At 47.8% G+C, this 21,851-nt stretch overlaps 1 long non-coding RNA gene across 1 annotated transcript in view; it reads left to right on the forward strand.

Annotated features, from left to right (window-relative positions):
- Positions 1-10,353: 10,353 nt before the first annotated feature.
- The window catches only part of LOC129526043 (uncharacterized), a 47,823-nt gene continuing 36,325 nt past the window's right edge, over positions 10,354-21,851 (forward strand). The window contains exon 1 of the long non-coding RNA XR_010129453.1: positions 10,354-10,586. This is a non-coding gene — a long non-coding RNA (uncharacterized lncRNA). The remainder of the gene's footprint in view (positions 10,587-21,851) is intronic.

Raw genomic sequence — 21,851 nt, forward strand, 5'->3', positions numbered from 1 at the left:
CTGGACAATATACAGAGACACTGTCTCTACAAAAATACTAAAATTAGCCCGGCATGGTGGCACACGCCTCTAACCCAAGCTACTCAGGAGGCTGAGGTGGGAGGATCACCTGAGCCTGGGAGGTCAAGGTTACAGTGAGCCAAGATCCTGCCACTGTACTCCAGCCTTGGTGACAGAGCAAGACCCTGTCTCAAAAAAAAAAAAAAATCACCAACAGGTATATTCAGTATATTATCATTTATGTTAATTCCCTCTTCTTTATGTATGTTCCATATAAATTTATAGGGAAAGGAAAGCACCAAGTAGTTAGCAGTAGTTACCTGATAAGGCTCAAGCATTCTTTGTTCATCCCTAAACCTGAATCCTGAAAACCCCCAATCCTCATACCCACCCACAGCCCTGGGACTGTGTTATCAATGTTGTCGTAGTGATACAGAATGGCTCCCAACTAAACTCCACCCTCAAACCTGGACCCTCCACCCTAAGTAAAAACAGCTGATCCTGATACAGAAGGGCTGGGCTCCCAGCTAAACTCCACCCTCAAGCTGGAACCCTCCATCCTAAGCAAAAACAGCTGATCCTGATACAGAAGGGCTGGGCTCATGACTAAACTCCACCCTCAAGCCTGGACCTTCCACCCTAAGTAAAAACAACTGATCCTGATACAGAAGGGCTGGGCTCCCAGCTAAAGTCCACCCTCAAGCCTGGACCATCCACCCTAAGCAAAAACAGCTGATCCTGATACAGAAGGGCTGGGCTCCCAGCTAAACTCCACCCTCAAGCTGGAACCCTCCATCCTAAGCAAAAACAGCTGATCCTGATACACAAGGGCTGGGCTCATGACTAAACTCCACCCTCAAGCCTGGACCTTCCACCCTAAGTAAAAACAACTTATCCTGATGCAGAAGGGCTGGGCTCACAGCTAAACCCCACCCACAAGTCTGGACACACGGCCCTAAGTGAAAGCAGCTGACCCCATTCCAAATGATTGCCTTTTTGGCTCACCCTGCCCCCTGTCCCGTGTACCTAAAAGCCAGACCAGGTGGCAGGAAAAAAAGAAGAGAGCAACACAAGCTGCTGATGGGCCAGGATACAAGCGGCTGAGTGGGGAGCTGAGAAACAGCAACTGAGCACAAGAGAACTTCAGATGGCGCAGCTTTGGAGGGGAGCTCAGCCAGAGACGGCTGGGCTTCAGGGAAAGATCACCTTCTTCCTGCACCATCTCCTTTCCAGTTCCCCTTCCATCAAGAGTCACTTCCACTGTTCAATAAAGCCTTACACATTCATTGTCTTTCAAACAGTTCATGTGACTTGGTTCTTCCTGGACACCCAACAAAAACTGTGTCAAAAAGGGCAGGTGCAGGAGTCTGTCATCCTAACTCTTCACTGAGCTGTTAACACTTAGCTGTCCACAGACTGCAGGCTGAGTGAAATGTACCACTCCGGAAGGGGGTCAAAGTCAAGGGAAAAATCCCATCTCCATAGAGTCTTCAACCTGCTCCCCAAGGGTCCCTGATTCTGGAGTATACTCCATTGGGAAGTTTCCCCCTGACACTGAATAGGGCTGACCTGTGTCACTAATAGGGTATTATAAATAGTGTGTGACATCCAGGGCCACACACACTCTCTCTCCTCTCTCTCTCTCTCTTGCATCACTTGCTCTGGGGGAAACCAGCTGCCACGTTGAAAGGACCCTCAAGCAGCCCAGTGGAGAGACCCATGTGATGGAGAACTGAGACCTTCTGCCCACAGCCAGGAACAGAGGCATCCTTCCAGCAGCCTGTGAGTGACCCACCTTAGAAGTGGCTCCCAAGCCCCATTTGAACCAATAGTGCAGCCCTGGCCAACATCTTGACGGCAACCATGAGGAGCCCTGAGCTGGACCAATGGCTACGCCAGTACCAATTTTTGAGCTACAGCAACTGTGTGCCATAATAAGTGTTTGTTGTTTCAGGCTGCTAAGCTTTGGAATAACTTGTTGTGTGGATGCATCAGTTATCTACTGCTGTGTAACAAATTACCCCCAAACATAGCAGCTGAACACAACTAACATTCAGTATCTCACAGATTCTGTAGGTAAGAGGCCTGGGAGCAGCTTAGTCAAGTTGCTCTGGCTCAGGGCCTCTCATGTTGCTGGCCAGGGGTGAAGTCATCTCAAGGCTTGATGTGGAGAGGGTTGGCTTCCAAGCTTTTTCACGTGGCTGTCAATGAGCCTCAGGCCTCTGTCACCTGGGCCTCTCCATGGAGCTCTTTTGTGATGTGGCTCCTGACTCCCTCTAGAACAAGCAATGACAGAGAGAGAGAGAGCACACCTGTCACCTGTAGGAGCACATTCAGGCTACCATATCAAGACACCATTGACTGTGTGGCTTACACAATAGGAAATCTATTTTCTCCCAGTTCTGGAAGCTAGAAGTCTAAGATCAAGGTCCCAGAGTGTTGGTGTCTAGTGAGGATTCTCCTCCTGGCCTGTAGATAGCTGCCTTCTCTCTGTGTCCTCACCTAGTAAAGAGAGAGAGAAAGCTCTGGTGTTGCCTTCTTTCTTTCTTTCCTTTTGTAAATAGGGTCTTTCTCTGTTGCCCAGGCTGGAGTGCAGTGGCACAATCACGGCTCACTGCAGCCTCAACCTCCAAGGCTCAAGCAATCCTCTGGCCTCAGCCTCCCAAGTAGTCGGGACTACAGGTGTACACCAGCATGCCTGGCTAATTTTTGTATTTTTTTTTTTTTTTTTTTTGTAGAATTGGGGTTTCACTCTGTTGCCCAGGCTGCTTTCCAACTCCTGGGCTCATGCGATTCTCCCACCTTGGCCTCCAAAAATGCTGGGATTACAAGCATGAGCCACTGCACCCAGCCATAATGTTTTAAAAAGTATTTTTAACAGATGGGGGCTCACTATGTTGCCCAGCCTGGTCTCCAACTCCTGAGCTCAAGTAATCATCCCACCTTAACTTCCCAAAGCATTGGGATTACAGAAGTAAGCCACAGTGCCTGGCTTCTCTTCTTATAAGGACACAATCCTGTCAGATTATAGGTCTACCCTTATGACCTCATTGAACCTTAATGAGCTCTGTAAAGGTCCTATTTCCAAATGCATTCACATTGGGAGTTAGGAGTTTAACATATAAATTGTAAAGGGACACATTTCACCTCGCATTGCTACCCAAGGTGGGAGTTACAGCCTTTTTATGACCTAACCTTGGAAGTGACATTTCATCACATGTGACATGTTCCATTTATTAGAAGTGAGTAAGTCCAGCTCACGTGTGAGGAGAGGGGATTACACAAGAGCATGAATGCCAGGAGGCAGGCATTGGTGGGGGCATCATAGAGGCTGCCTACTACATTAGCAGCTAACCAGCAGAAATTGCACGAAACATCTTTCTGCAGTCAACTTCATTTCAGTCTTTTAGAAGCATTCAAAAATGTACCGCAGTTTAGAAAATAGCAGTTCTTTCTTTTTAAGTTTAATCCCTGTAATAAACAATACATTCACATGGTACAAAAATAATACCTTCCCCTTCCTCTCTTCACCCCCAAAGAGGCCATTACATCTCTTCATTATTTGTGTATTATTACATGGTATCTTTATGCGAACACATGCAAATACAATGTGTATTCTTGTTTTCCACACTTTTTAACATAAATAGTTGCCTGCTGTAATACTGTATTGCAACTTGCTTTTTTTCATTGAAATGTATCTCTTTCTACATCAGTACAGTTTTCTCATTCCTCTTTTTCAGATGTGCTGCATTGCATTATTTATTCTGATGGATAGTATAATGTAATTTATTCAGTCAGTCTCCTACCAATAGACATATGAGTTACTTTCAATCTTTTTCTATTACACAAAAAAGCTGCAATGAATATTCTTATGCACAGGCATTCTCACATGTACAAGTATTTGGGTGGGATAAATTTACAGACATGTGATAGATGGGTCAAATGTATTTGTACTTGTAATTTTAATGGATATTGCCAAATTAACCCATATGGTGCTTGCATTGGTTCACATTTTCACCAGCTGCGTGTGAGAGACCTTGGGTCCCCACAGCCTCGACAATGCAGTGTGTTACTATGCTTTGAGATTTGTTCCAATCTCCTAGGTTAAAAAAATGGTATCTCAATATACTTTTATACTTGTGATATTATGAAGTCAGGTTGGACTCTTTTTTCATATGTTTAAGAGCAATTTTTTTTCCTTTCTGTGTACTGTCTATTCATGTGAAAATGACATTTCCAAGTTTCTGTGTTTTTTTCATACTAGGTCGTTAACTAGAGTATCTTAGCCTTCATCTTTAACTCAAATACTGTGGCCCTCAAGACTACCCCCAGGCTCAATGACTTCCTAGAAGGCCCATGATTCAGCAAAGCGGTTATGCTCACAACAACAGTTTATTACGGTGAAAGTGTGCAGATTGAACCCAGCATATGGAAGCAGGGCACAGGGTGGGCCCAGGAGAGTTCCAGTTGTCCTCTCCCGCTGGAGTCACAGGTACTGCACTTACTGCCCCCAGCCATGAAGCATGGCAACACACCCAGACTCCCGCCGGCCAGTGAAGCTCCCCCAGCCTTGGTGGGCAGAGTTCTGACTGGGTGATGGTCCTGTAGACTTACCTGACCACCCTCATGGCTGACCTTATTCTCCAGCCCCTACAGAGGTTGAGCGGATAACTGCATTGTCTAAGACCCCCACCATGGATCACATTGACTAATGTGGGCAAAAGGTCCCAGGTAAACAAAGATGCTCTTGTCAGGCAGGACATCCCAAGGACTTAGAGGCTGGCTGGTCAGGAGCCAAGCCTTTCTTGGGGCAAGGTTAGCCTCTACTGCACAATCCCCACCCATTTAGATTCTGTGCGTGCTTCAAGACCCAGCCAAAAAGAACCCCAAAAACCCACCTCATTCGTGCAGCCTTCTTCAACATCTTCAATGAGCATGAGTAAGAATTAATTTCCGAATTTCTATGCTCCCAAAGCACTTCCATAACCCTCTGCGACAGATATTAGCCTTGCATACTGAGATGTTGTGAAGCAGCCCCTTGTTGATATCGCCCTTTAGGTGTTTTTCATTATCAAAAAAAGTACACCCACCCCACTTTCAATTCCAAATATCTCATCATTCTCTGGTCTCCACTTCTCACCTGTGTAGCTCACTGGCCCCCGTTCTTCAAATCCTTCAGGTCTTTTATTGCACCTGGATCTGTACTCCGTTGCTCCTACTTCCTTCTCACGTTTCACTACTCTCGGGGAGGAAATGTTGACCTCCAATCAGAACACACACAGTTCATCTTCACCTCTCTCTGTGCTGAGCTTAGACACTGTGTTCCACGGTAATCATCGAACTCTTGTCTATACCCTCAGTGCTCTGGGCTCTCTCTTCATCTGTTAGATTCACTTGCAAAAACAGCAATTCCAGGTAAATCCAACTGCATCTACATCGCCCCTGCATGCAGGCAGCTGAAAGTAACTGGGGAAACACCCGCTCATGCCCACTGGCCTCGCTTCAATTTTCTTACCGTGAATTTCAGTGGATCCTCAGTGCAGTCTAGAAACCCCTTTATAGCTCCCAAAGCCATTTGCTTCCTGTTCACCAAGTACAAAAGAAGTAGTAAGAGAAGAATTTTGTGAGCTCTCAGAGCCATATCTCAACCTACAGATAGGTTCCATCCCGTTACAATGGATGAATGGTTTGTGCTCTGATTTAACGTCAACCCTTCTCCTTGGTCAGTGCATCCCATCTATCAACTAACTATGTGAGGACATTCACATTCCAGAAGTAGTTCTCTTGTCCCCTTGCAATATTATGTTTCTTCTCACCACTTGATCAGCCCTGCAATATCTTATAATATCTTTAATTTTTAAGAAAACTGCTATCCCACCTTTTCTCTTTCCTCCCCCTTCTTTATTTTAGCAACACCCATTAGAAAAACTGTCCACAGTATTTTCCTCTCTTCACTCTTGTTAAGCTACTCTTTTGCTCCCAGCACTCAAGAAAAGAAGTTCCTGTCCAGATGACCAGTGATCTCAGTGCTGCTGAAATTCATGTTCAATTCTCTGTCGTCATCTTGATCTGCCTTTAATCAGCATACAGCACCATTTATCGTTTCTTGCTTCCTGAATCAACTTCTTCCTTTGGGGACCCCACTCCCTACTGTTTCTTACCTCCCTCCACTAGCACCTCCCTCCCCATCTCCTGGGCAAGTTCTTTCTCGTTTTTCAATTCCTTAGGTCTTTTTTTTTTTCCTCTCTCTCCTGTCTTCCTTCTCTTTAAATACAATCCACAGGCTGATGACTCTCTAGTCTATGTATCTGGCCTGGACATCTACCTCGGACTCAAGATTTACACATGCAGCATCTTTTTGGATATCTCTCCTCGTATATCTAGCATAGATCTCACTTTAACATGCTTAAGGCAGAACTCATGAGTTAGTGCGCTCACACAGCCATCTTCCCCGTCTCCGTCAATGGCAACTTCATTTATCCCGATGCTCCAGCTGAAGACCCTGGAGTCACCTGGAATCTTCCGCTTCCATCACGCCGCACAGTCAGTCCATCAGCAAACCCTTCCCCACAGTCAGTCCATCAGCAAACCCTTCTGGCTCTGTCAGCCTCTGAGGACTTCTCACCACCCTCATCTCTGGGAATTATTGCACTGATTTTCTACCTGTTTTCCCTTGATCCACTCTTGCCCTGCTCCAGATAAATCTACTAAAAACAAGTCAGATTATGGCGCTCTTCTGCCCCCAAGCCTCCCCGGATTATTGCGATGGTCTGCTACCTGGTCTCTCCTCTTCCGTCTTTGACTCTCTCTCATGTATTTGTTGCAGAGCAGCCAGATTGTTTCTTTTAGGACATCCGCCAGATTGTGTCTCTCCTGTCTTCAGAATCGTCTGATTACTCCCATATCACTTAGAGGGAAAGTCAAACTCGCCCTACCCCATCCTTGGCCCCTGTCTGCTCTCTAATGTCACTTCCCACCGTGTCCTCCTGCCCACCCAGCTCATCACTCTTGCTTCAAACACTCTTTCCTGTGATTCTTTGTGTCTTTCTGCATCATTTCCTTCAGATATCTTGTCAAATACCCCTCTCTGACTACCACGTAAATAAGAGCACCCCTGCTGCAGGCATTCTGCTCGCCTTACTTATTTTGCTTTATAACACTTATCGCTCACACCCATACACACTCACACCCACACACATCCACATGCTCACACCCACATACACTCACCCCCACACCCCCACACACATTCACACCTGCACCCACACCTCACACACAGACTCACACACCCACACACACATCCACACCTCCACACACAGGCTCACATCCCCCCACACCTCCACACTTACACCTACACACCCACACACACTCACCCCGATACACTCACACACCCACACATCCGCATCCCCACACACACCTCCATACTCCCCCACAGACTCACACCCACACACACCCACATGCTCACACCCCCACACGCACTCACCCCACACCCCCACACACATTCACACCCGCACCTACACACCCACACCTCACACACAGACTCACACACCCACACACATATCCACACCCGCACACAGACTCACATCCCCCCACACCCCCACACTTACACCTACACACCCACACACACTCACCCCCATACACCCCCACACCCACACATCCACATCCCCCCACACACACACCTCCACACCCCCCACATAGACTCACACCCACACACTCACACCCACATGCTCACACCCACACACACACCCCACACCCCCACATACATTCACACCTGCACCCACACACCCACACCTCACAGACTCACACACCCACTTACACATCCACAAACCCACACACTCACATCCCCCCACACCCCCACACTTACACCTACACACCCACACACACTCACCCCATATACTCACACTCACACCCACACATCTGCATCCCCACACACAGACTCACATCCCCCAAACCCCCACACTTACACCTACATGCCCACACACACCCCCACACGCACACACACATTCACACCCGCACCCACACCCACACCTCACACACAGACACACACCCACACACACATCCACACCCCCACACACAGACTCACTTCCCCCCACCCCCACACACCTACACACCCACACACACCCCCATATACTCGCACTCACACCCACACATCTGCATTCCCACAGACTCACACACCTCCACACCCCCCACATACACTCACACACACACATCCACACCCCCACACACAGGCTCACACACCCACTCCCTCCCACACCCCCACAACCCCACACACAGACTCACACACCCACACACTTCCACACAGAATCACACCTCCCACACTTTTACACCTACACACACACTCACACCCCCCACATACACACTCACGCCCGCCCACATGTTCACACCCCCCACACTCATCCCCCACACCCCCACACACTGTCACACCCGCACCCACACACCCACACCTCACACAGACTCACACACCCACACACACATCCACACCCCCACACACAGACTCACATTCCCCACAACCCCACACACAGACTCACACACCCACACACACTTCCACAGACTCACACCCCCCCACACTTACACCTACACACCCACACACACATCCCCCCACCCCCACATACACTCATGCCCACACCCACACATCCACACCCCCACACACAGACTCACATCCCCCCACACACAGACTCACACCCCCCCACACAGACTTGCATACACCCACACACTCACACACCCGCACACACAACTCACGTACACATCCCTTGTATTTGTCTCTCTCCATTAGCATGTAAGTTCCAAGAGAGAAGAGACTTTATATACATATATAGTCTTTTTTTTTTTTTTTTGAGATGGAGTTTCGCCCTTGTTGCCCAGGCTGGAGTCCAACTGCACAATCTCAGCTCACTGCACTCTCTGCCTCCCCGGTTTAAGAGATTCTTGTGTCTCAGCTTCCGGAGTAGCTGGGATTACAGGCACCCGCTGCAACGGCCGGCTAATTTTTTGTATTTTTAGTAGAGATGAGGTTTCGCCATGTTGGCCAGGCTGGTCTCGAACTCCTGGCCTCAGGCAGTCTGCCCACCTCGGCCTCCCAAAGTGCTGCAATTACAGACGTGAGCCACCGGGCCCGGCCCAAGACTTTATATTTTTTCCATCACTTTCTTCCTAGCAACCTGAATGGTACCTGGCATGTGGCAGTGTTCAGAACATATTTGTTAAACAAACCAATGTGCTTCATGTTTTTCCTGTGTGTTCTTCAAATTCTTTAAAGGCCCTTTCTTCTCCCTAAGACAGTCAGACTTCTGAAAGAGACTGGCCACTCTAAGGGCAGCAGATGATCAATTCTTGTATACAAGGCCAACGGTACAAGAAAGCAGCAGAGGCACCTTAGCAGGCCAAGCTTTCTCTGCCCCTGTTCTGTGCACAAGGCAGCATGGCTGGGGGAGGAGCTGGCCTAGAAGCATCCTGTACACAGGAGCCAGATGGAGACCACGAGCACCCCCTGTGGCAGAGCCCGGGAGCCAGGGACAGCTGGGTCAGGGCTTGCTTTACTTCTCACCCTTCCAGTGAGGGCCGCTGACCGAGAGACGGTGGTGAGACTCCTCAGCGTGAGCAGTGCCCCAGACAGGCTCAGATGACTTGCAAGATCACCCGATGTGAGGACTCAAGACACTTGGAGGAGTTGTGGTGTGAAAAGAAAGCTTCCCATTCTTGGCTAAAGGGGGATTAGGAGAAAACTGAATTCCAACAGGTGTATGAAAACGTGCTGAACCTCGCTAATCATCAGGGAAATGCAAATCAACAGCAGAGTGAGATGCCACCTCACGCCTGTTAGGTGGCTGATATGGTTTGGCTCCGTGTTCCCACCCAAATCTCACCTCCAGTTGTAATCCCCAAAATCCCCACGTGTCAAGGGAGGAGGCTGGTGGGAGGTGATTGGATCATGGGGGCCTTTTCCCCCAGGCTGTTCTCATGGCAGTGAGGGAGTTCTCGCGAGATCTCATGGTTTCATAAACGGCAGTTTCCCGTGGGCTTCTCTCACTCTCCCCTGCTTCCTTGTAAAGAAGGTTCCTTGCTTTCCCTTCGCCTTCCGCCATGAGTGTAAGTTTCCTGAGGCCTCCCCAGCCATGCGGAACTGTGAGTCCATGAAACCTCCTTGTTTATAAATTACCCAGTCTCAAGTAGTATCTTCATTGCAGTGTGAAAATGGGCTAATACAGTGGCCACTGGTATTAAAACTGTATTAAAATGATGAAAGGTGTGTTGGCAAGGATGGGGGAAAAGGGAACACTTACACATTGTTGGTGAGAATGCAAATTGGTAAATTTGTACAGCCATGGTGAAAAATGGTATGGAGGTTCCTCAAAAAATAAAAAAAAGAAATAGAACTCCCATATGATTCAGCAATTCCACTTCTGGGTATGTATCCACAGGAAATGAGATCAGTGTATTGAAGAGACATCTCTACGCCCAAGTTCACTGCAGCACTATTCACAGCAGCCATGCCGTGGAATCAACTCAAGTGTCCACCAGTGGATGCATGGAGAAAGAAGATGTGGCATCTGTATACACACACGGGAGTATTATTCAGCCTTAAAGAGAAGGTAATGATGGTAATGATGCCATTTGGGATAACGTGGATGAACCTGGAGGACATTATGCTGAGTGAAATGAGCCTGACACAGAAAGACAAACATGGCGTGATCTCGCCCATAGGTGGGCTCTAAAGTAGTCAAACCCATAGAAACGGAGCAGAAGGGTGGTGACCAAGAGTCAGGGGTGAGGGAAATGGGGAGATGTTGTTCAAAGGATACAAACTTGCAGTCATAAGACGAATACGTTCTGGAGACCTAATGTGCTGTGTGCTGATAGAGTTAATAGTATTTGGGAAGAGAATAACTCTCAAGCGTTTTGACCACACAGAAGGTAACTATGTGAAGGGATGGGTATGTTAACTAGCTCGGTTGTGACAATCATCTCACAGTGTATACATATTTCAAAACCTCACGCTAGACACATTTGAATATATAATATTTTTATTTGTCAGTTATGCCTCCATAGAGCTGGAAAAAAAAAAGAAAAAAAAAACCCTGCTGTACTTCCTTCTCAGGAGACCAAATAGGCAAACACAGCCCCTTTGGGTAGAATTATGTCAGTTAAACATGGCCTTGCTGCCCCGAACTGGTGTGTGGACTTCTGGGGCTGAGACTGAGCCCATCTGACAATCTTTGTATACAGTGGCTGCCCATGAGTCTCTATCTCTGTGCCTTGCACCAAGTCGGTGCCCAGTGAATGCTTGATAAACTGCGAGCACTCACAGTGTTTGCTAAATACGTGAAGAGACATATGGTGTGTAGGCTGGTCCAGGTTAGAGGAGTATCTCAATTAGGGCACCTCGGGGGATTCTCCAATGGCTCAACTAAAGACACCTGGAATTTAGTCGGGGCAGCCCTGGGTCAGGGCCATGGTGTTAGGCAAAGTTGACTGCTGTAAATAGCACCTCAACACAGCTTATGTCCTACTCATATAATAGTGCCACTGCGTTGGGGAGCTCCTTCCACACGGTGATTCAGGGACCCAGGTCCTTTCCATCTTGGGACTCTGACCTCCTGTGTGGCTTCTTCATTCAGCTGGCAGATGGTGCAAGGGAGGGATCAGGTCGAGAAGGTGCTTATAAGCCAGGTCTTCATTCAACCATGAATTCACTCCCACTCACATTCCACTGGTGAAACCTCAGCCATTTGGCTTTGCCTAACTACAGGGGGGACTGAGAAATCCTGTTGAGCTGCGTTCCCAAGAGGAAAGGAAGTTGTTTTGGTGGATACCTCGCAGCTTCAGCCACAGCAGTGGAACGAAGCAGGTGCCTCTCCTTACTCCCTATCCACTCCCTGTTAGGTAGGATCCAGGTCGGCTAAGCATGCTGGCTTCAACAGCAGGGATGTGAAGTGAGGGAGGACAGCGATGCAGGAGGAGTGGAGATGCGTCTAACGCGGGGTCAGACGGCAGATTCGAGGGCTCCCTGATGAATGAGCAAACGCTGGCTCCAGCATCTTTACTGCGTCACCTGTAAGTGCATTCCTTGCTGGGCAAACTGTTGCTAAGTATTTTTAGTAAGGCCAGAAGTTCCCCTAAGCACCGTAATTATCTCGGTTGGAGATGTCAGGAGAGTTTACCGTTAAAGAAGGAGGCGGCTGCTGCAAGCGTGATCATAAGGTACACTCAGTGCTGCTTTTATGGCTGCGGAACAGAACATTCCCGCAGCCGCCTTTACATATGGATAGGGGACTCAGGTGTCCTTTGGGGAGCTGTGGAAGGGTAATTTCTCTTCAGTAGACCAGGGTAAGTTATTCTGACCCACACGGCTCACACCTCAGGAGGCAGGAAAATAAATCAGCACTCTGAAAATCTTCCCTCATTAGGCCAGGCTCTGATGAGACCCCGTGGGTCATGCTGGTCTGAAGGCAGCAAGCAGGCTGGCTTCCACAGAAATAGAATCAGCCTCATGTGAGAGCTTTCTTGGAATTGGGGGCAGTGTGAGGGGAACAGACCCTGGGAGCTTGGATCTTCTCAGGAAAGGAAAAGTCATTTTTAAAAAAGTGGGCTCATGGCCAGGCATGGTGGCTTATGCCTGTCATCCCAGAACTTTGGGAGGCTGAAGCGGGAGTTTGAGCACAGGAGTTTGAGACCAGCCTGGGCAACATAGTAAGACCCCATCTTTACAGAAAAAATTATAAAAATTAGCAGGTGTGGTGGTGGGTACCTGTGGTCCTAGCTACTCTAGAGGTTGAGGTGGGAGGATCGCTTGAGCCTGGGAGGTTGAGGCTGCAGTGAGCTGTGACCACACCAATGTACTCCAAGCCTGGGTGACAGAGCAAGACCCTGTCTCAAAAAATAATAATAAAATACCAAATGGGCTCAGAGAGAGGTGATCAAGTGTGATGCTCAACAAAGTATATTTGGGGTGTAGATTCCCCCAAGTCGAGGTCAGGCATCACCAATGACCGGCTTTGTGATCTTGGGCAGAATTCTTAACCTCTCTGTGCCTTAGTTACCTGCATGGAGAAAGGAGGTCATAAGTCCATATCAGTCAATTTAGTTTTATTTGTGCTGCAGAAACATAGGACCAACCCCCCCATCTCGGTGACTCGTCAGAGATTTGTTTCAGGGCCACATTTTGTGTCTATTGTGATATCACATCTTGTTCATTCTGTGAACTGTGTTAACAGAACAGCTCTTGCCTGGAGTGTTGCTGGTCTTATGGGAGAAGAGAAAGAAGGGAAGTGAGGGATCTTTTCATGGCACTTAAAACTCCTGGGAGCAGCAAAAAAGTCACTTCTGCTCCCATTCCAGTGGACTGAGCAAGTCATATGGCTGTGTCGATGTGGGCGGGGCAGTCATGTATGATTCTCCCATAGGGACTGTTGTTAAGGAAGGAACAGGAGTGAATGTTTTAAACAACTGCACAGTCTATCCCAGGTCCACAGTCATTCATTGAAAACCTTGGTGCTCAATTGAGCTTTAAGATTAAGAAATTTAGGCGAGGCGTGGTGGCTCACGCCTGTAATCCCAGCACTTTGCGAGGCCTAGGTGGGCAGATCACGAGGTCAGGAGTTTGAGACCACCCTGGCCAATATGGTGAAACCCCGTCTCTACTAAAAATACAAAAATTATCCGGGTGTGGTAGCAGGTGCCTGTAATCCCAGCTACTCAGGAGGCTGAGGCAGGAGAATCACTTGAAACCGGAAGGTGGAGGTTGCAGTGAGCTGAGATTGCGCCACTACACTCCAGCGTGGGTGACAGAGCGAAACTCCGTCTCAAAAAAAAAAAAAAAGATTTAGAAATTTTAAGTTTTATGCACATACACACGCACACACACACAATCTCTATTCATCTATCTTTCTACACATAGATGGATACATAGTGTATTAATTTATAGTATCATACTCAGGATTACCTCCAATCTGAGGTAGAACCCTATAATATAAAAACAATATTTCTGTAGTAAAACATGTAAGACAGCAACAATAAGTGTGCTACAAAAGCATTTTATATAGTTTTGCATTATTCCAGCAAGTTTTCCCACCAAATATTTTGATGCAAACCTATGAAAAAATTTTGAATTTGAGAGTGATTTTTTTTTCAAAAAAATTTCAGAATTGTGAATAAGATATTGCAGATCTGTTAGGATGATAAAAATACTGTATAAAAGCCCTTACTGCAACTCTGGCGTGTAGCAGGAACTCAGTAAATATCGATATTAATTTTTAAGAGGTAGAAGAGTTTGGAACATCCCCTTAGCAAAATCAACGACAGGTGAAAAGATGATTGAAGTAAGACAATGATGGTCTACAGAACACCGTATCCAAAACCCAGGATGTCCTCAGCTTGACGTGCTCCCTGCCCTTAGAGAAAGTATGATGTCTCTATTTTTCTTTTCCTCTGAACAAGGATAGATGAATTCATCGAATTTGTCTCTACTTTACTCTGGGGTTCTTCTAAATTATTAGTTGTTCAGCAAAGCCCTTTCATCATTACTGGAAAATTGTATCCTCCTTTGGATCTGGGGACCTCCACTGAGGCTTTCCCTTTCTGCTGCCTTTCTCGGCCCCCAAGGTGACCTTCCCAGTCCTCCGTGCCATGTTTCTAAGGCTTGCTGAGCAGTGACAGCCAACTGTATCAAGCTGTTTCAAAAATACTGGCCTAAAGCCGCTCTTCCCTGGAAGGACATTTGCATTCACATAGGACCGGAAGCACCTGAACTTAAAGGAATTTCTAAAGCAGAAATGGCTGGCCTCCAGCTACCTAGATGGAGGGAAGGATCATTTGAGTCTGAGGACTCCCTAAGGTCAGAAAGCTACCTTGGGAGAACATTTGATCGTCAATCAGGTCTCTCAGCTTTGCACAAAGACACATTTGCAGCCCACCACCAATGCCGCCCCCTCAGCCCTGGTCAGTGGCCTGGCTTGCAGCTGCTTTGCCAGGGAACCCTAGGGAACCTGAGAGAGAGGTGATTCTTCACAGCCCCTTTGTCCTACTAACAACCAGAAAATCCACTCAAAGGTCACCTTTGTTTTTGAAAGATGTGACATTTTTTCAGCGAGTTAATGACACACTGGGGAATTGCAGTGTGTAAGTCTGTGGTGCTTGGTTCTGGAAAGACACATGGCTCATATTTGAGTTTCAGACTTTGGGGAAATTAGTAGGATTTTTCACTGCACACGCTCAGTCCTCAGTTTGCCTCTGTGAGTCTCAGCTTGTAACATCTGCGTGTCAGTCAGCCCTTTCCGCAGGCAGCTCCCGGGTGGACAGCTGGGTGTTCCGCTTTCCTGTAGGAATTTTTGTTAAGGTAACGTGCTCTCTCTGGATGCACCTTGCAGACACAGTGCTCATATTCTTCCTCTGCAAAGACCCTTCTCAGCTGGTCTCTTCTTGCTGCCCCTCAACAGTGCATGCCCCCAGCACTCAGAGTGACCTGCAAAGGTTGCAGACAAGGTCCTGCCAACCAAGAGCTTCTTGCTGCACTTACAATAACATTCCAGCTGCTGCTGCTTTTTTTTTTTTTCTTTTGAGATGGAGTCTCGCCCCGGCTGGAGTGCAGTGGCACAATCAGCTCACTGCAACTTCCGTCTCCTGGGTTCAAGCGATTCTCGTGCCTCAGCCTCCCGCGTAGCTGGGATTACAGTTGCCTGCCACCATGCCCGGCTAATTTTTAAAATTTTTAATACAGACAGGGCTTCACCATATTGGCCAGGCTGGTCTCGAACTCCTGATCTCAAGTGATCCATTCACCTTGGCCTCCCAAAGTCCTGGGATTACAGGAGTGAGCCACCGCACCCAGCTGTGTTCCAGCTTCTATCACAGCCACCAGGCCCTCCGCATGTGTCCCTGCCCGTGGCTTCTGTCTCATCTCCCAGCATGGCCCTCCCTGCCCTCTCCTCCAGCCTCACCGGCCTCCCCAGACACGCTGCCCCTGGACCTAGCACTCCTGACTTCCTTCAACAACCTGCATCCCTCTGCTCACAAGGCTGGCTCAAATGTGCGTCCTCCATGCAGACCTTCATCAACTGCCTGTCCCCAGCAGCCACCAGCCCCAGGACTTTTTCCATAGAGCCACTCATCAGTTTTGAGATGACCTTGTTTATTTACACCCTTTTTCATTGTTTGCCCTCACTCCGCCCCTTACAATGGTGATTTCCCCAGAAGCCTCAGCCTCACGTGCTCCTAGTTTCAATCTCTAAAGAAAGGTTCTCTCTTCCTAGAATTCCCATGAAATGTCTAAGGATTGAGCCTTGTTGGCTGACAGAGTTGTGTGCTTATCCCTGAACCAATCACTGTGGCTGTTTAGATTCTATCTTCTGCTTGGACAGGTAGGAGCCACACCTCCCCTCCTGGTGGTGATTTAGGGATCCCATGCAAGAAGGGGGGTTTCCCAAAGGAAGTCCAGGGTGCTGCTACCAAGAGAAGGGGCAATACTGGGTTCGCTGCTGGATCTTGCACCGTGAGTGTTGCTGGGCCTATTGTAGGTGCTCAAGAGAGATTTGAAAGAATGAATAAATGAATAAGCACTCACAGGGTTGCTAGAGAATTGAATGAGATGGCTCATGCAACGTTCTCAGCAAGGCTTTCATGTGAAGCTGGTGTCCCATGAGCATGGACTATCATTATTAAGAGGGTTTACTGGGAGGTAGTGCCTGCAAGCTGGTAGCCTCCGGGTCACATCTGAGCCACAGACCAATTTGGTTAGGATTTCAGAATGTTTTAAAAAATGGAACCAACATGAAAACATTGGAGGGGTTTATGTTAAATCCTGATTTCTAGATAGTTTTCCATAGGCCTGCTATCCTTCAAAATCAGAAATATGTCAACGCCAGCCTCACCTTTCAGATGACCACCACTGGCTGGTGCCGAGTGGCACCTGCTCTTATCTGATGGCAGTATGTCTCCAGCTCACGGCAGCCCCCACACCTGTCAGTACTTTTTTTTTCTTGCCCAGGCTGGAGTGCAGTGGCACTGGGCTCCAGCAGTCTTTTCACCTTGGCCTCCCAAAGGGCTGGGATTAAAGGTGTGAGCCACCACTCTCAGCCTTTTCACTACTTTTTATCTGGCCCCGGTAGCATCTGAGTTTGTATGATGGATGCAGATGTGCCAATCAGAGTAGGACCTTCGATTCTTTCTTTTTTCCTTTTTTTTTTTGACAGGGCCTTGCTCTGTCTCCCAGGCTGGAGTGCAGTGGTGCAATCATGGCTCACTGCAGCCTCAACCTCTCAGGCTCAAGCGATCCTCCCACCTCAGCCTCCTGAATAGCTGGGACTGCAGGAATGCATCACCACACCTGGCTAATTTTGTTTGTTTTGTAGAGAGGGGGTCTTGCTCTGTTGCCCAGGCTGGTTTGTAACTCCTGGGCTCCTTTGTCAGCCTCCCAAAGTGCTGGGATTACAGGCGTGAACCACTGCACCCAGCCCCTTGATTCCTAAATGTTTCAGTTTCTGAAGCAGAGGCTGCCTTGGGGCATGGGGCCTGCAGTAAACCCAGACTCATTTTCTTGTTCCTCTGCAGCCACAGATATATTTTTGGACCCCACACAGCTCTCTATTCTGAGCTGTAGAGCACTGTCCTTTGGGTTTCTTTCTGCTTGAAGCGGCCCCAGTGGGTCCATGGATGTGGTGACGGTGGGTAATGTTGGCCGGCTGCCTCCCCTCCAGGAAGCTGCCAGCCACCAGCTCTCTGCACCCAGCTTGCAAGCGAGATGAGTCCACTCTTCCTGTAAATCCTAGTCGCCTTCCAGCTCTCAGATGCCTGGAAGTCTCCCTACCCGTAAGGAGGCAGCATCCCACCCTGACCTCCAGTGCTCCACGGTTAGCCTGGAGAAGGGTGGGGACAAATATGAGTCTACCTGCTAGACAGGAGGATGAACAAGAAGCTCTTGGGCACTGCTGTTCCCCATCAGCTATGACCAGGACTCGTCACCCCTCAAAGCAGCGAACAACAAAGAACTCCTCATCCCTAACTTCCAGCCCCTAGATCTCCCCCTAATTCCCCACCGTGCCCCACACATGTGGGCCAAGCCAGCCTCTAACAGCCGAATGATGGTTGTAGCCTTTCCGTGCACACGCAGTTTACAGTTCCTGCAGTAACAGTGGAGAGCCCCTCTGAGCAGGATTGGTCTGCAGAGCAATTAGGATGAAAAAGCGTCTGGGCTGCCGATGGCTATGAAGCTTTCTACCTTGTCACACAGGAGAATTTATGTTGCTGCAGGATGCAGCAACTGAATGGCTGGTGCAGGGCTCACCCTGTAACTCTTGGCTTGTTGCAAAGGCAGATAAATTTCTCCCTTTTCTGTGAAAAGCAGACAGGAATGAACAGCTCTAAACAGGCCTATTTTGGCCATGAGTCTTTTATGAAGGGCTAGTTATTATAATTAGCTGGTGTAATAGTCAGAAACCCTTAATGGAGGTGTATTCTTTGCAGATATAGTGGGATAAAGAACTGTTTTGTTTGTTTGTTTTGCTTTTCCCCGGAGTCCCATTCTGTCACCCAGGCTGGAGTGCAGTGGCGTGATCTCAGCTCACTGAAATCTCTGCCTCCCAGGTTCAAGCAATTCTCCTGCCTCAGCCTCCCAAGTAGCTGGGACTACAGGTGCGCACCACCACACCCAGCTAATTTTTTGCGTTTTCAGTAGAGACGGAGTTTCGCCATGCTGGCCAGACTGGTCTCAAACTCCTGACTTCATGATCTGCCTGCCTTGGCCTCTGAAAGTGCTGGGATTACAGGCGTGAGCCACCGTGCCCGGCCAGCACTGGTTTTCAGGAACTGTCTGTGGAGCGGCATTGAGTGCTGCTGGGAGAGGCAGTGTTCCCAGATTTTACTCTGAAATCGAGAGTGAAGGAAAGCACTTGCACAGTCAAAAAAAATGGAAGTATGATTCGTCCTCCTTGATTTGCTACCCTGTCCCCAGACACTCCCCCTTCACACACAGACTTAATGGCAACAGACATGCACACGCGTGCACACACGCACACATACACCCTCTCGGCACCTGTCAGCACCAAGAAAACAACTCGTCAGGGAAATGTCTTTGTGGCTACCAGGATGCAAAGTTCTAGATTGTTGCATTAGTTTCAGATTTTTGTTTGCTCCGTTTTCTTTGGAGTTTCAATATGACTCAGAGCCTGACAGCAGGACTTCTTATGTTTCTTCTGTTCCTCACCCCATACCACTCCCTTGACTACTCCTGGGCTTGTCCCTGTCTGTAATGGGTGGAATGTCATTCCCCCGAAAGTCATGTCCACCCAGAACCTCAGAATGGGGTCTTATTTGAAAATAGGGTCTTTGCAGATTCACTAGTTAAGGGTCTAGAGATGATATCATCTTGGATTTCGTGTGGTCCCTATATCCAATGACTCAGTGTCCTTATAAGAGGAGAAGGCCGGGCACAGTGGCTCATGCCTGTAATCCCAGCACTTTGGGATGCCGAGATGGGCAGATCACTTGAGGTCAGGAGTTCGAGACCAGACTGGCCAACATGGTGAAACCCCCAGCTCTACTAAAAATACAAAAATCAGCTGGGCATGGTGGTGCACGCCTGTAATCCCAGCTACTTGGGAGGCTGAGGCAGGAGAATCACTTGAACCCGGGAGACAGAGGTTGCAGGGAGCTGAGGTTGTGCCATTGCACTCAGCCTGGGTGACAGAGAAGGACTCTGTCAAAAAAAAAAAAAAGAAAGAAAGAAAGAAAAAGTCCGAAGGCCAAAGCCAGCAGGCCTAAGGATAAAAGAAGACACAGAGGGTTACCCAGGGAGAAGGGGGCCATGGGATGGCTGAGGTGGGGATTGGTGTGATGTGGCCACAAGCCAAGAATTCAGGGAGCCACCAGAAGCTGCAGGAGGGAAAGGCTCCCTCCTAGGCCCTTCAGAGGGAGCACGGGGCTCTGCTGACGTCTGGGATTTGGACTTCTAGGCTCCACAGCTATGAGGGAACACATTTCTGTTGTCTGTGCCATTTTGTTATGGCAACCCTAGGAAGCGAATATGCTGTCTGAGGAATAGGAGGAGCCTCGCTGGTGATTGAATTGTCATCCTGGCCCCGCCACCACCCTCCTTCACATGACTGTGTGCCTCTAGGTGGTTCTAATCATGGTGTGAAGCTGGAAGGATTTGGCGTTTGTTAAATGAGTAAGCAAGATGGTGAATGATGAGAGGGGGGTGGCTGGGGGCCTGCTGCACAGGTCATTGTGCAAATGGGGCCACTGACACTCTGCCTCCGTGCCCATCTTTTGGGCTGAGAACAAACAGGGAGAATGAAACTTGCTGCTGGCAGACCCCTTTTTCTTTTCTTTTCTTTTTCTTTAAATTTTATTATTATTATACTTTAAGTTTTAGGGTACATGTGCAGAACGTGCAGGTTTGTTACATATGTATACATGTGCCATGTTGGTGTGCTGCACCCATTAACTTGTCATTTAGCATTAGGTATATCTCCTAATGCTATCCCTCCCCACTCCCCCCACCCCACAACAGTCCCCGGTGTGTGATGTTCCCCTTCCTGTGTCCATGTGTTCTCATTGTTCAATTCTCATCTATGAGTGAGAACATGCACTGTTTGGTTTTTTGTCCTTGCAATAGTTTGCTGAGAATGATGGTTTCCAGCTTCATCCATGTCCCTACAAAGGACATGAACTCATCCTTTTTTATGGCTGCATAGTATTCCATGGTGTATATGTGCCACATTTTCTTAATCCAGTCTATCATTGTTGGACATTTGGGTTGCTTCCAAGTCTGCTATTGCGAATAGTGCCACTATAAACATACGTGTGCATGTGTCTTTATAGCAGCATGATTTATAATCCTTTGGGTATATACCCAGTAATGGGATGGCTGGGTCAAATGGTACTTCTAGGTCTAGATCCCTGAGGAATCGCCACACCGACTTCCACAATGGTTGAACTAGTTTACAGTCCCACCAACAGTGTAAAAGTGTTCCTATTTCTTCACATCCTCTCCAGCACCTGTTGTTTCCTGACTTTTTAATGATCGCCATTCTAACTGGTGTGAGATGGTATCTCATTGTGGTTTTGATTTGCATTTCTCTGATGGCCAGTGATGATGAGCATTTTTTCATGTGTTTTTTGGCTGCATAAATGTCTTCTTCTGAGAAGTGTCTGTTCCTATCCTTTGCCCACTTTTTGATGGGGTTGTTTGTTTTTTTCTTGTAAATTTGTTTAAGTTCATTGTAGATTCTGGATATTAGCCCTTTGTCAGATGAGTAGGTTGCAAAAACTTTCTTCCATTCTGTAGGTTGCCTGTTCACTCTGATGGTAGTTTCTTTTGCTGTGCAGAAGCTCTTTAGTTTAATTAGATCCCATTTGTCAATTTTGGCTTTTGCTGCCATTGCTTTTGGTGTTTTAGACATGAAGTCCTTGCCCATGCCTATGTCCTGAATGGTATTGCCTAGGTTTTCTTCTAGAGTTTTTATGGTTTTAGGTCTAACATGTAAGTCTTTAATCCATCTTGAATTAATTTTTGTATAAGGTGTAAGGAAGGGATCCAGTTTCAGCTTTCTACATATGGCTAGCTAGTTTTCCCAGCACCATTTATTAAACAGGGAATCCTTTCCCCATTGCTTGTTTTTGTCAGGTTTGTCAAAGATCAGATAGTTGTAGATATGTGGCATTATTTCTGAGGGCTCTGTTCTGTTCCATTGGTCTATATCTCTGTTTTGGTACCAGTACCATGCTGTTTTGGTTACCGTAGCCTTGTAGTATAGTTTGAAGTCAGGTAGTGTGATGCCTCCAGCTTTGTTCTTTTGGCTTAGGATTGACTTGGCGATGCGGGCTCTTTTTTGGTTCCATATGAACTTTAAAGTAGTTTTTTC

Source organism: Gorilla gorilla, chromosome 10 (assembly GCF_029281585.2).
Source record: "Gorilla gorilla gorilla isolate KB3781 chromosome 10, NHGRI_mGorGor1-v2.1_pri, whole genome shotgun sequence".
NCBI classification, from domain to species: Eukaryota; Metazoa; Chordata; class Mammalia; order Primates; family Hominidae; genus Gorilla; species Gorilla gorilla.